The 13,312-nt window shown below is 35.9% G+C and overlaps 1 protein-coding gene across 10 annotated transcripts in view; it reads left to right on the top strand.

Moving 5' to 3' along the window:
* LOC121738622 (coiled-coil domain-containing protein AGAP005037) overlaps positions 1-13,312 on the top strand; it is a 213,717-nt gene that overhangs the window by 83,825 nt on the left and 116,580 nt on the right. The window lies entirely within an intron of this gene.

The raw sequence follows: 13,312 nt of genomic DNA, 5'->3' as shown, positions 1-13,312 counted from the left end.
TGTTCCGCGCGGCTTCGCTTGCGTAATTTAGGAATTTCACGCGACCGTACATTTTTCCGCAAAAAAATAGCCTATGTCCCTTAACATGGTCTATTCTTCATGTTTGCCAAATAACATAAAAATTGCTCCAGTAGTTCTTAAGAATCTTAAGATAATAAGCAATTTCATATAATTTTCCCCGTTTTTTCCACATTTTCTTCTATTTCTTCGCTCCTATTAGCTGTGGAATAATAAAATATAGCCTACACCCTTCCTCGATAAATAGGCTATCTAACACTGAAAGAATTTTTCAAATCGGACCAGTAATTCCTGAGATTAGCGCGTTCAAATAAGCCCTTTCAAATAATTTCCCCCCTTTTTCCACACTTTCCTCTATTTCTTCGCTTTTATTAGTCTTAGCGTGATAAAATATAACCTATAACCTTCCTCAACAAATGGGCTATCTAACACTGAAAGATTTTTTAAATCGGACCATTTATCATTCATATTTACGGTATATTAAGTTCAAAGCCCTGACGAATAACAAAATGGCCAAGCCACCGGTTTTGACTAATGTGTAGAATTTTTAGATTATTTTCGTGCGGCTGACACATTATAATATTATCAAATATTTTTCCGCGCTTTAGTGTAAAATTAAGGTTTTTAGATTTAGGGCTGAGTTTGTAAGGTTAGAAACTTGGCTCTACATGAGATCTCACTACTTTTTGACACGACGAACTATAATATTAATATGTTCTCATCTTGGCAACATTTTTACATGAAAATGTTTTTGGTGGGATTTCATTTCTTTTTGTAAGCTGGTTTACGTTGTTTTTTCTTTTAGTTCATTTTTTAGGTTTCCGTACACATAGAGTAAAAATGGGACCCTATTACTAAGACTTCATTGTCTTTCCGTCTGTCCGTCTGTCTGTCTGTCTGTCTCCAGGCTGTAACTCAAGAACGGTAATAGCTAGAGAGTTGAAATTTTAACAGATACAGCGGCAACAGATATACATTATATCTGTTGCCGCTGTAACACAAAATACTGAAAAAATAAAATTAATATAATATAAGGGGGGCTCCCATACAACAAACGTGATTTTTTTGGCCTTTTTTGCTCTATATCATTAATGGCAACTGGTAGGTACTTGATTTTTTCTCTAAGTCCTTAGTTATATGTCTAATTTAATGTTTAATAATAATATTAAAATAAAATAAAAAATTAAGGGGGGCTCCCATACAAAAAACACAAATTTTTGCCTAATTTTGCTCTATAATGGTACGGATATAGGTTAAGTTAGGTCTGATAATTTTTTTGTTGTTTCAGTACTAATACTATGTTACACACCAAATTTCAGCTTTCTAAGACTTCAGAAAGTGCCCTAACAGTTTTGATGATCGGTGAGTCAGTGACCAAATTGTGGGTTTTTGGACACCTAGAAAATCTAAAGTATAATAGCTACGATATTCAAACTTTGCGCATTTAATAACTATACCCATGTCATTATATCTTAAAAATTTCAACTATCTGGCATTATTCAAACCAAAGTTACGAGGGCTCAAAAATACGACGAAACTGTTCGAGAAAAGGTAGGTAGTGCTCTTGCGCGCTTCGCTTGGCTCATCTTGGCGGGGGCACTCCCGTGCCCCCAGATTAGTATAGATCACTAAAACCACAGGTAACACCACGGGGCGCAGCCCAATATAGTACTGTATATTGAGTATTGTATACACACAAATATAGTATACATATTGCAATACGAATTACATGGACTAAAATAATTAACAAACGTTGATGTATGCCGACTACCACTCAACTATAGCGGTAGAATGTGATTAGCCATATTACCGAGCTGATCGTTTGACCAATCAGCGATTGATTATAGCAAAGCAAATGCCTGTAAGCACAAACTAACGTGGTTACAAATTATTATTCGGCTTAAAACGGATGAAAATCAATATGTGACGTACCTACTTTTAATCGTTTATCTAATAAGCATTGGCTAATTTTCATAGAATTAGGGACTTACCGAACTTTCCTCCAATCGGCTTAATCTCAATGAGAAAAATATGAGATTTTGTTGATCAAATGATATAATTTTTGAGTATTGAGTCGAGTAAAGGAAATTTTTAAGAAATGACTAAATGATACGGGCGTAGGACTCTATTCAAACATTGTAACGTGACAATAGGCGATGCGATGTTAAATGCCCTATTTAATCCTGAACGTTCATTACTACTCGAGTAGATATGTCGCAGCCGACTGGTTTAAATAGCCGTTCAATCAAACAGCTAGCCCTTTGACTGAACAACGCCATTCAATCACACGTCTAGCTTTTATATTGAATATTTTAGTCGCTCAAAACGTTCAATACTACAGCTGATTCAAAAGCCGCCGTCTAATTGAAGTAGTTCAGCGCGCACCGCTGCGGCGCTAGGTGCGTTTTATTTACAATATGGCGTCAACTAGCAGGTGTTTGTTGGTGTTTGTGGTTGTTTTTCGGAAAGAAAGTAGTTGATAAAAGTTACAAGTGTTATTAAAGAGACAAAAATTGTAGAGGCACATACGAGTGAATCAAAATTTCAACAAATATTCGAGGAGAATTACGGGATTATGAAATGGATGGACGCAGCCCACCGGAAAGGGGGTTCGGGGGGTCCACAGCCCCCCGTCAACACAAAAACAAACACAATCCAGAAAGTCAAAAAGTTGGTTAGGTTAGGTAAGAACTTAGACCACAACACAGAGGGAGCCGAGCGAGCGCAGCGAGCGCGCTGCGGCAGCAGCCGGCAACCGCCACAAACACGCCTCAGAATTTTTTATTTTTACTTATTGCATTAAACTTTTGGTCACCCCTTAAACTTAATCCGAGAATAATCTTTCAATAAAATACAAAAAGTTTACCTATTCTCCCAAATTACATATTAAGCTAATGGTCGCCCTAGTTAATTTGCCATTTAACCAGTTGGCTAAGCGTCGTGTAGTGTTGAACGTTGTAGTCAACAAGTCGGCTAAACGACGTACAGCCGTGTGATTGAACGGCTATTTAAACCAGTCGGCTGCGACAGATACACATTTAATTGCCAAAATTGCCATCTGCGGTGGGCTGCTTGTTCCAAATTTGGACATGCAAAACACCTTAAGGGCCAATTCACACCGGATCGGCAGCGGCCGGCATGGCAGCGGCGCGAAGAGGCGCGGCGAGGCCGGCAGATGCGGCTCGCGTCCCGCTTGTGGATGCTCGCGGCCACTGGCGGCCGCACGCTACCTTCGGAGCGCCGCACAGTGGATCGAAAATCGAGTTTCATAGACATAGGAACTTGAATTTCCAGATGTCATTTTTTGGGCTGAAATATGGTCTCCTAGTTGTTATTACATAATAAAATGTAAAAAGACGCAGCTACTTGTAATAATAAGGGAGTTACAATTTTTTTAAGAAATTTTAGTATGGAGCCGACATGAAAAATATCTCTGGAATCGCATGGTTACTCGATTTTCGATCCACTATGCACCGCGCGTCCGTCGTCGGAAAGTGCTCGCGGCACCTCGCAACGCCTCGAGGCGCCTCGAGGTGCCTCACGACGACGCGCGCGGTCGCGGGAAGCCGCGAGCACTTTCCGCCGACGGTCGCGCGGCACCGCGCGACCGCGCGCGACCGCCCGCGGCGCCTCGAGCCCTTTTGAAGTTTTCAAGCGATACTAGTAGTTAGTTATAAGTATGTAAATAAAGTTTAAAATTATTTCACACTAAAAGTGCTCTTCGCGCCGCTGCCGATCCGGTGTGAATTGGGCCTTAAACACGCATTGGCCGGCGTTCAAACTAATAAAGACTGAAAAAATACAGTAAGTATAATAAGAAAACGATTGATGCTGATTGCTCACTGAATCGTATTGCTCTGTAATGATGATATTCCATCGATTTCCTTATGATAGAACTCTTTAGAGTTTAGGGATTAACGTAAATGTGGGAATATCCATCATTTTACACGCATGCCATAACAGTTCCCTTAACTTTCATACGTTTCTGATCTCTTTATTATTGATATTATAGGATTTGGATAACATTGTAATCCTCTCAACGTTGAATAACCATGATTTTTTCCTTTTATTCAAGTTTACAAAAAGGTTATTTTTATTGAGTCATCTGCAGATTTTTTTTTATGAAATAAGGGGGCAAACGAGCAAACGGGTCACCTGATGGAAAGCAACTTCCGTCGCCCATGGACACTCGCAGCATCAGAAGAGCTGCAGGTGCGTTGCCGGCCTTTTAAGAGGGAAAAGGGTAATAGGGGAGGGTAAGGATGGGAAGGGAAGGGAATAAGGGAGGGTAGGGAAGGGAATAGGGTAGGGGATTGAGCCACCGGTAAACTCACTCACTCGGCGAAACAGAGCGCAAGCGCTGTTTCACGCCGGTTTTCTGTGAGAACGTGGTATTTCTTCGGTCGAGCCGGCCCATTCGTGCCGGAGCATGGCTCTCCCACGTGTTCGTAGTTTTTGAAGTACAACAAAATTATTCTAAAATGATGTAATGTAGGTAGTTAAATAGCTATTTCAGTTACAATTTAGAATCGCCTAGTAGAAATGTCACAAATAATATTCATCTATAGTTTGTGCGTTTTAAGATGATATGGGTGGCACTTCTTATATTCCTTGCTACGGGGTTTTTTTACAATAAAACATTTTTGTTTTATTGTAAAAAACCCCGTATTCAAAAAAACAAAATGTAATAAATTATATTCCATCTACAAAAACAAATGTTTCCTATAATTGTAAATGAATAAAAATGAAAAGTTGCTAAATGTTAACTTTTTCACAGTTAAAATTATAAATTTTAACTGTGAAAATTATTGTTACGAAAATATTTGAAAAATGTCAGATGCATGAAATGGAACTTATGGCAAATGCCAATAGAGATTGACACTGTTGAATCGAAATCAAATCGATAAAAAGGGCGGCCATTTTAAATCGCCCGCGCCGGCGCCACTCTGAAACGTCAGTACGAAATCGATAATTTCGATTGCAATTCCTTTTAAAATTATTATCGATTAATTTTCTTAGGTAACTTCCCTACTATTGTCAATTATAATGTGTCACCCATATCATCTTAAAACGCACAAACTATAAGTACTTAAGTAGTTGAATATTCTCCACAGCAGTTATGTTATGAAAATATGGAAATATATTGCAATAAAATTATACTTACAGACTTTTTTGACAGGAGTTTATCTTTTCAATAGCATTTTTTATTGGTTTCTTCTATGTTGTTAGCCAATAGGGAAGATGCGATATTTTTATTTTTGTGTTTATTTTGTAATGATTTTCGAATATTTTAAATAATTAATGTTAATTTGGAGAAGTGTGATTTTATTATTGTTATTCAAGATTATTTATTTAATCAATTAATAGTAAATCAAATTATTTTTATATTTACATTTTATGATTAATCAGTACCGGAACTGTATTTAATAAAGTATATTTTAAAATATTGTTTCCGGTTAAAGATCAATAAATAGTCGATTCTTGATTTGGAAGGGGTATTCTTCTTAAAGCAGCCATAGAGTGAACATTACGGTAGAACTGTCACTGGGAGTTATTAGTGCAGTTTGAATAATTATAACTAGAGTGTTGTAAGAATTTGGGAGTGAGCAAATAAAAGGTAATTTGTTATAACTGGAGTGTTTGATTTTATCACAATTTTAAAGAACTCCATGTAGAATAGACCACAAGTGTATTGAACATTTTTAAACACTGTAATTTACTGCAAAAAATGCGGTTTAAAATTGTCAAATTTAGGCGCCAAAAAGGATCTATAGTCTGTATGATGACGTCACTACTGTTTGACAATTATTGACAAATGACAATGGCCCCACCTGATCGTTTATTGGGCGCGTTCCATTAAGCGTTAAAAATGATCAAAACGCTCAAAATAGGAGGAATTTTGAGCGTTTTTAACGCTAAATGGAACGCGGGGACAGCAGGTATGACGTCTAACGTCACTGAACGCTGACTGGTGTTTTGAAATCCGTTCCGTTTCAAGTTACTTTTAATTCGTATTTTTTGCAAAAAAAAACAATATTTTATAAAATACTAGCTCTCCTGGCAACGTTGTTTTGCCATATAAAGTTATTTTACTGAAGTTACTAATAGGCTACTTGACCTATATTCAATTTCATTGAACAAATGTATATTTCTAGTAGAACTTAGCCTAGGAAACCGTATTTCACCGTTATCAATTATCATCAAATAAAAGCTTATGATTGATAAATAGTCGATTTGAAAATATGATTTTATGAAATTAGGATTTGTAGTGACGAAAACGCATTTGCGGTAGGTACTTCCGATTTGGATGTGACGTCATCATACTCGTAATTAATTAATATCTTTTATTTATCGCGCCCGTTATATTATGTAAGTTTATTTGTACAAAAATAATAAGAATAAGCCTAGAAAGATTCGTAAAATATATTTTCTTGTATAATTCAAATAAAACATCAGTTTTATATATTATTGTCTCCATTTATTGTAGACGGGAAATGAAATGGCCAAAACTTTTTTCCAAAAGTTTTCAACATTACAAATTATTTCTAATTTCTTATTTAATGCTTTTACAATTTTTGGGCACTTTTAGACTCGTACATTTAGCAATTAAAAAAATGTTTAATAAAAAGAGTTTAAAATACAAAACGTATGACGTCACACTATGGCGGACAGTGTTTTCGGCGCCATTTTAAGGCATATTTTTCAATCAACATTTTTATGGGTTTCTACTGTGTAAAATATTAAAATATTTTTTTTTTGTAAAAATGAATTATTAAGAAGCGATTAGCATAAAGAAAAGAAAAAAAGTAGGTCAAGTAGCCTATTAAGAGCGTTCCTGACTCCAAAAATCAAACATCGTCCTCCCCTCTTCACACTCACGCCCGTCTTTCATATGCCAGGTGAAAAAGGATGGCGCGGAATCATCGCCAAGTTAGTTTTACTTGAATAAAAGACGAACTATAATGATTATGAAAAAAGTGTTTTGAGCAAATTTAGGTTTTATCAATGCCTTTTTAGATATTAAAAAATATTAAAGAAAAGGCAGCAAACTTCGAAGATCCAAGCAAAAATGTGTCTAAAACAATCTTTTATAAAAAAAAAAAAAACTATCGAGCATTTTTTCAGTAATCGTGTTTTCGTCTTGAGCATTTAATCTTTATGAACTGAAGTTACTTGTGTCAAAAAATCAGTTTTCTAGACCTTACAGATTTTAAGATCTAGGTTAAAGTATGTAGTCAAGTTAGGGTCATATGGGCTCTTAAGTATGTCACCATGGCAACGTCCATCGCTATCCCGTCGCACAAACAATGGTCGCCGCTACGGGTCGCCGTCAGTCTCAAGTTGTAATAATTTACCATTATTTATTCAACAAATGCACTTATCAATATAAAAAGTAGCCAGTAGCCGATTCTCAGACCTAGTGAATATACAATTTGGTAAAAATCAGTTAAGCCGTTTCGGAGGAGTACGGTAAGTAATTACTTACATTGTGACGCGAGAATTTTATATAAGTATTACAAGATAAACCTTGCAGTGACCCTTCTTTTATATTTTTGTAACATTTTAATAACATCATAAATATGATATTAGCATGTTCCCTATTACCTCAAAGTGATAATAAAAGATTAATAATCTTCTATCAAAGAACCTCAGAAACTGGACAATAATAGGCTACACTAACTGTTGCCCGCGATTTCGTCCGTGTCAACCAGCGTTGCCAGACGTCCCGATTTTGGCGGGACGTCCCGATTTTTTCATGAAAATTAAATGTCCCGCGCGGGACAGGCCCAGTCCCGCTTTTCGGGGAAAGCCCGAACGTGCAGCCACCGTGCAGCGTGCTGAGAAAGAAAGGTGCGTAATGAAGATAAGAGTGAGGGGGCTGCGAGGGGTGGATTTTCTTTGGCTACTTTAGCTATTTATTATCACGTAAACGTTATTTTAACGCAAATAAAAAAGATAAAAGATAAAATATCAAAAATCTTTTGATTTTATATATCTTTTTTTACTTTGTCCCGCATTTGACTGAAAAAGTCCCGACTTAGTACAAAAAAAATCTGGCAACGCTGGCGTCAACATAGTATAGTAACAAAGATGGATAGTCCGCTAACAAATATGAAAAAAGGAAAATATAACCTGCTCCTTTTTGGAAGTCGGTTAAAAAGTAGCCTAAGTCACACCATACTACATCTGCTATCTACCAAAAAAAGTCCCGGCAAAATAGCTACAGCCGTTTCAGAGATTAGCCGGAACAAACAGACAGACAGACATGCAGACAAAAATTGTAAAAAATGTTGTTTTGGTGTATGTAGCGTATATATAGATTCATATTATGCATGTAGTAAAAAACGCGGTTCTTTCAATATTATATATAAAACATAACTACTATAAAACATAACGTTCCAAATGTATTTATAATTTTTTGATAAATAGATGAAAAACACCTGCGTGTTTTCTACTGCAAAACTGAAAGGTGTTTAGTTACGCTTGAACTTCGTAAATAGCATGGAAACTGGTAATTTTCCCAGAACAAAGGGAGCATTAAAACAACAAAGGTTAGGTGTTTACAAGCTTTGTAAAACATTGTAGAATATAGACAAAACAATCGGGTTGTAAATAAACAAAACAACTAAGGGTAAATTCGCATATTATGTTGTAAATAGTAAAAGATATTAGACTTTTTCTTTACAGAGACAGTATTTCAGCCGATTCGACCAGCGCCTACAACTCTACAAGGCGCAGGTTCGGCCTCATATGGAATACTGTTCTCATCTTTTTTTTTAATGTCATATAATGAGTTTCTTCGGTCGTATTAGTCTTAGCGTGATAATATAATATAATATAGCCTATAGCCTTACTCGATAAATGAGATATCTAACACTGAAATAAGTTTTTAAATCGGACCTGTAGTTCCTGAGATTAGCGCATTCAAGCAGACATACTCTTCAGGTTTATAATATTAAGTATAGATTTTTTTAAATTATCGCTTGAAAAACTCGAGTCTCGATCTAAAAGACTATGAAAAGGCTCATAATCATGGGACGATGCATGGTATAATATTATGGTAGTGATGATGATGATAATGAATGTAATTTGCATAGTAGCATAATATGCTTTCCGTTCTTAAAACAACGCCGAAACTTCCAAACTTGTATCTATAAAGAATCAGGAGTTCTCTCAGCACCTTCCGAACCACGGTATACCAGGTATACCTCGGTGCAAAATCTTACTTGTTTGTAGCATATGCTTAGAATACTTCTCACGAAACCGAAGTCACCACATGTTTCCCCATAAATTTTGAGGAGTTCCCTGGATTACTTATGGATCCTTCATCAGATCACCACTTTTGTGAATATAATACCAAATTGGGATGATATCCTACATACCAAAAGAAAAATTTTGAAAATCGGTTAACAAACGGCGGAGTAATCGTTGAACATAAGAAAACGAACATAACATCTCCCCATTTTGAAAATCGGTTAAAATTGTAGCCTTTGTGTTATTCTGATGTATAAGCTATATTATTGTAAAGTTTCATTAAAATCCGTTAAGTAGTTTTTGCGTGAAAGAGTAACAAACATCCATACATCCACACATCCACACATCCATACATCTATACATCCAAACAAACTTTGGCCTTTATAATATTAGTAGGAAGTAGGACTAGTAGGATGTTTCCGGACACCGGTGTCCGATCCTTTAGTGTCATGACATTATCTATGGCATATTTTATCGACAAATTGGCTCTCAAAATTTTTTCTCTCTCTCACGGTTGTAAAATGGCAGCCATTTTAGTTTTTCTTGGGCTTTCACACTAATCTAACCAGTACTCTCATGTAAATCTATATATTATATAAAAATGGATTTTCAATTGTGTTAGTAACGCTAAAACTCGAAAACGGCTGAACGGATTGGGCTAATTTTAGTCTTAAAAATCTTGATTGGCACGTTCAACAGAGCCCTGCTTTGACTGTGCCTGGGTTTTCCGTGCAAAATTTTGAGTTCGGGCCACAGACTGGCAAGACCAATTTTTTTACTATTTAGACTAGGCCATACCAGTTTATCCTAGAGTGTGCGTATTGATATTAGGATCAACTAGTTTGGCCTAGCCTAAACTGGTATGTCCTATCGGGCTTAGGACAAATTAGTTTAGGCTAGGCAATACTAGTTAATACTATCGCGTATAGGAAGAACTAGTTGAGCCTAGGCAAAACTGGTTTGTCCTGAAATCGGGTTTGGATGGTAACATATACAAGAATTGCTCGTTTAAAGATATAAGATAATAAATATATACCTATAAGAAAAATATTCCGCTTAGATATAACATGGCTTATACTATAATCGTAAATATCCATTTTGAATCCCTATAATATAAAATTAAATTAAGAAATTTAGAAAAACCCCCGCCAAACAACTTTAAAAAGTAATGAAATAATATATTTTACTGACTTTAAGTTGAAATAATTCCTAAGTGTAAAGTAATATTTTAGTGCATAATTGTTGTCACGGTGTGTCGGTAGTCAGGAAAATATATTATTTCATTACTTTTTAAAGTTGTTAGGCGGGGTTTTTTTTTAATTTCTTAATTTTATTTTATTTCATGCTTTTTAAACTTGTGTTGATTACGAGAAATAATTCCTATCAACAATAAACCTGCAATAAACTTAATAGATTTATATTTGCGCTTAAAAGAATAAAAAATATTGTTTCTAAGGAAGCCACATTGGTAACTTACCATGGTTATGTCTCCTTAACTCTAAGATATGGTCTGATACTATGGGGCAATTCGGTGGATGTGAACAGGATATTTATAATACAAAAAAAATGTAAACGAGCTATGGCAGGGGTAGACAAGTTCACTAATTGTAAAACGCTCTTTCAACAATTTAAAATTCTTCCACTAGCCTGTTTGTATATACTAGAATCATGTATTTTTGTTAAGAAGCATGGTTTTCTTTTTGAAAATAAAGACAATAAAGAAACCAGAAATAAAAGAAATAAAAACAAAATAAATATACCTACACAAAAATCAGCATTAAATAGCAAAAACGCTTACTGTATGACGATTAAAATTATCTGACATTCTAATTTTATTTTATATTACATTTTAATCAATTAATAAACAATTTTATACCTTTATCACACTATGTGTAGAGTGTAGACTGTAGTTATGACTGACATTATTATGTATTTTGAAATGTAAAAGTGTGACTGTAATTTGAATTGAAGTTGACCTGTATACTGTATAGCTTTCCTCCTTATACTACCATTTCGTCTTGTTATTTGTTTTTACTTTTTATTTTATTTATTTATGTCTATGACGTAGCTATCAAATTGTTTAAATAATGTTTTGGACTGTTTCTTTTAAATGTTATAATAATTAAATAATAATAATAAATGTTACATAATTAGACAATATTTCCACGCCAATGAGGCAGAAATTTTGATACTATATAGAAATAATAAGAACAATAATTGTACAAATTTCCTGGAAATAAATACTAAAAAAAAAACAGGATCATATTATATCCCAATGAATAAAATAAATAAATAAAATAAAAAAATAAAAAAGCCTTTTATTTCTCACTAATTACATAGTATTTCGTTAGTAACAGTTAAGAGCATTAATGTTTGTGTTAGTAAGAACCCCTCGCTTCGAAGGTGAAGGCCTCCTCTAGAGTTTTCCATGCTTCTCTATTTTTCACTATCTCCATCCATCCTTCGCCAGCTATCTTTAGTATGTCGTCAGTCCATCGAGTTATAGGTCTCCCTCTCGTTCTAGTGCCTGTGGGTCCTTTCCATGCTGTTATTGTTTGAGTCCATCTAGGAATGTCTTTTTGGATGAGGCCGTCACGCGTTAATATGAGTCCAAACATGAAACCTCCACTTTGGATTCATATGGAGCTCGGCTCCTATAGAACCCAGGTTATTTACGTCTTACTAGTTGTCGCAATTAAAATGAGCCCAAACACGTAACCATTGCTCTAAGTTGGTGAGGAGTTGGGTATCCTATTGATTACCAGGTGATGCTGCAGCACCATCAACTTTCCATAAATGTGTAAATTTTCATGAATGTCACGACCTAGAATGCAATAAAGCCCACCAAACGACTGCAACTTGCAAATCGGCCCTTCACGAACCAGATGAACTGCGATTTTTTAGCACGAAGCAGGCTGATGATGATGAACTGTAGCTAAGAACACTCTCAATTAAGTCAGCTTTCAAACAAAAAAAACTAGATCAAAATCGGTCCACCCGTTTGGATGCTACGATGCCACAGACAGACAGACAGACAGACACGTCAAACTTATAACACCCCTCTTTTTTGTCGGGGGTTAAAAAACCGCCACGCCGCGCCGTATCGCATTCCTGTGTGAAATAAACTTAACAAAATTAACTTTTTAACGCTAAAACTGGCAGAAAACTGTAAGTGTGCAACTCCGCATCATACGTTGTGACATTTAACATTAAGTATACTAATAGTGTTTTGATACTGCAGTCTCTTAACTAGATAACTTTTCGATTGTTAAAAGTTTAAAATGGCGCGCACGCTTCGCACACGTTAACTTTCGATGTATAATTTCGCCATGACCTGAATACGAGTAATCTTCTCAGGTTCGACACCTAAGTTCGCGCGTATTTTTGCACTAGGTACATCATATTCCAATTTTTGTATTTTGTAATTATTACGTTAGCTTAAGTCTGATGTTTTGTGTGATTTTTGATTTTTTAAACCCCGGCCCCGACGAAAAAGACAGAGTAAGAGCTCGAGCGAGCCAGACCTTCCTTCGTTTCGTAAAGACCTTCAGAACTGGACACCTCTCAAAGTAACCGCGACTGAAATTCCATAGTTGCTGGTCGTTCTTACCTCTGTAAATGTTACAAACAGGTAAACTTTTAGCTATACGAAACGAAGGCAGGTCTGGCCCTCGCGGGCTCTTGGTCCAAGAGGGATGTTATAAGTTTGACGTGTCTGTCTGGCTTTCTGTCAAACGTGTGGATCGATTTTGATCTAGTTTTTTTTTTTATTTGAAAGCTGACATTAGCTGCAGACCTCAGCCAATAAAATCGTTTGAAACAGAAAAACTCCAGTCAAAAATTTCAGAAATCAGGCATGAGTCGGATCTGAGTCCTAGGTGCTAGTTGACTCCTAGACCCTCGGAGTTTATGCAAATATTAGAGAGGTGTACGAGCTCCGAGAAATTGTAAGAAACTAGATGACGTTCGCAAGTACGTTGTTTTTTTTTCATCGGTTCAGCCCCCGTAGACAAGTGGCAAAACGCTAACGCTAACGCTA

This window comes from Aricia agestis, chromosome Z (genome assembly GCF_905147365.1).
Source record: "Aricia agestis chromosome Z, ilAriAges1.1, whole genome shotgun sequence".
NCBI classification, from domain to species: domain Eukaryota; kingdom Metazoa; phylum Arthropoda; class Insecta; order Lepidoptera; family Lycaenidae; genus Aricia; species Aricia agestis.
The sequence above is the reverse complement of the archived record's forward strand: the minus strand, read 5'-3'. Positions and strand labels throughout refer to the sequence as shown.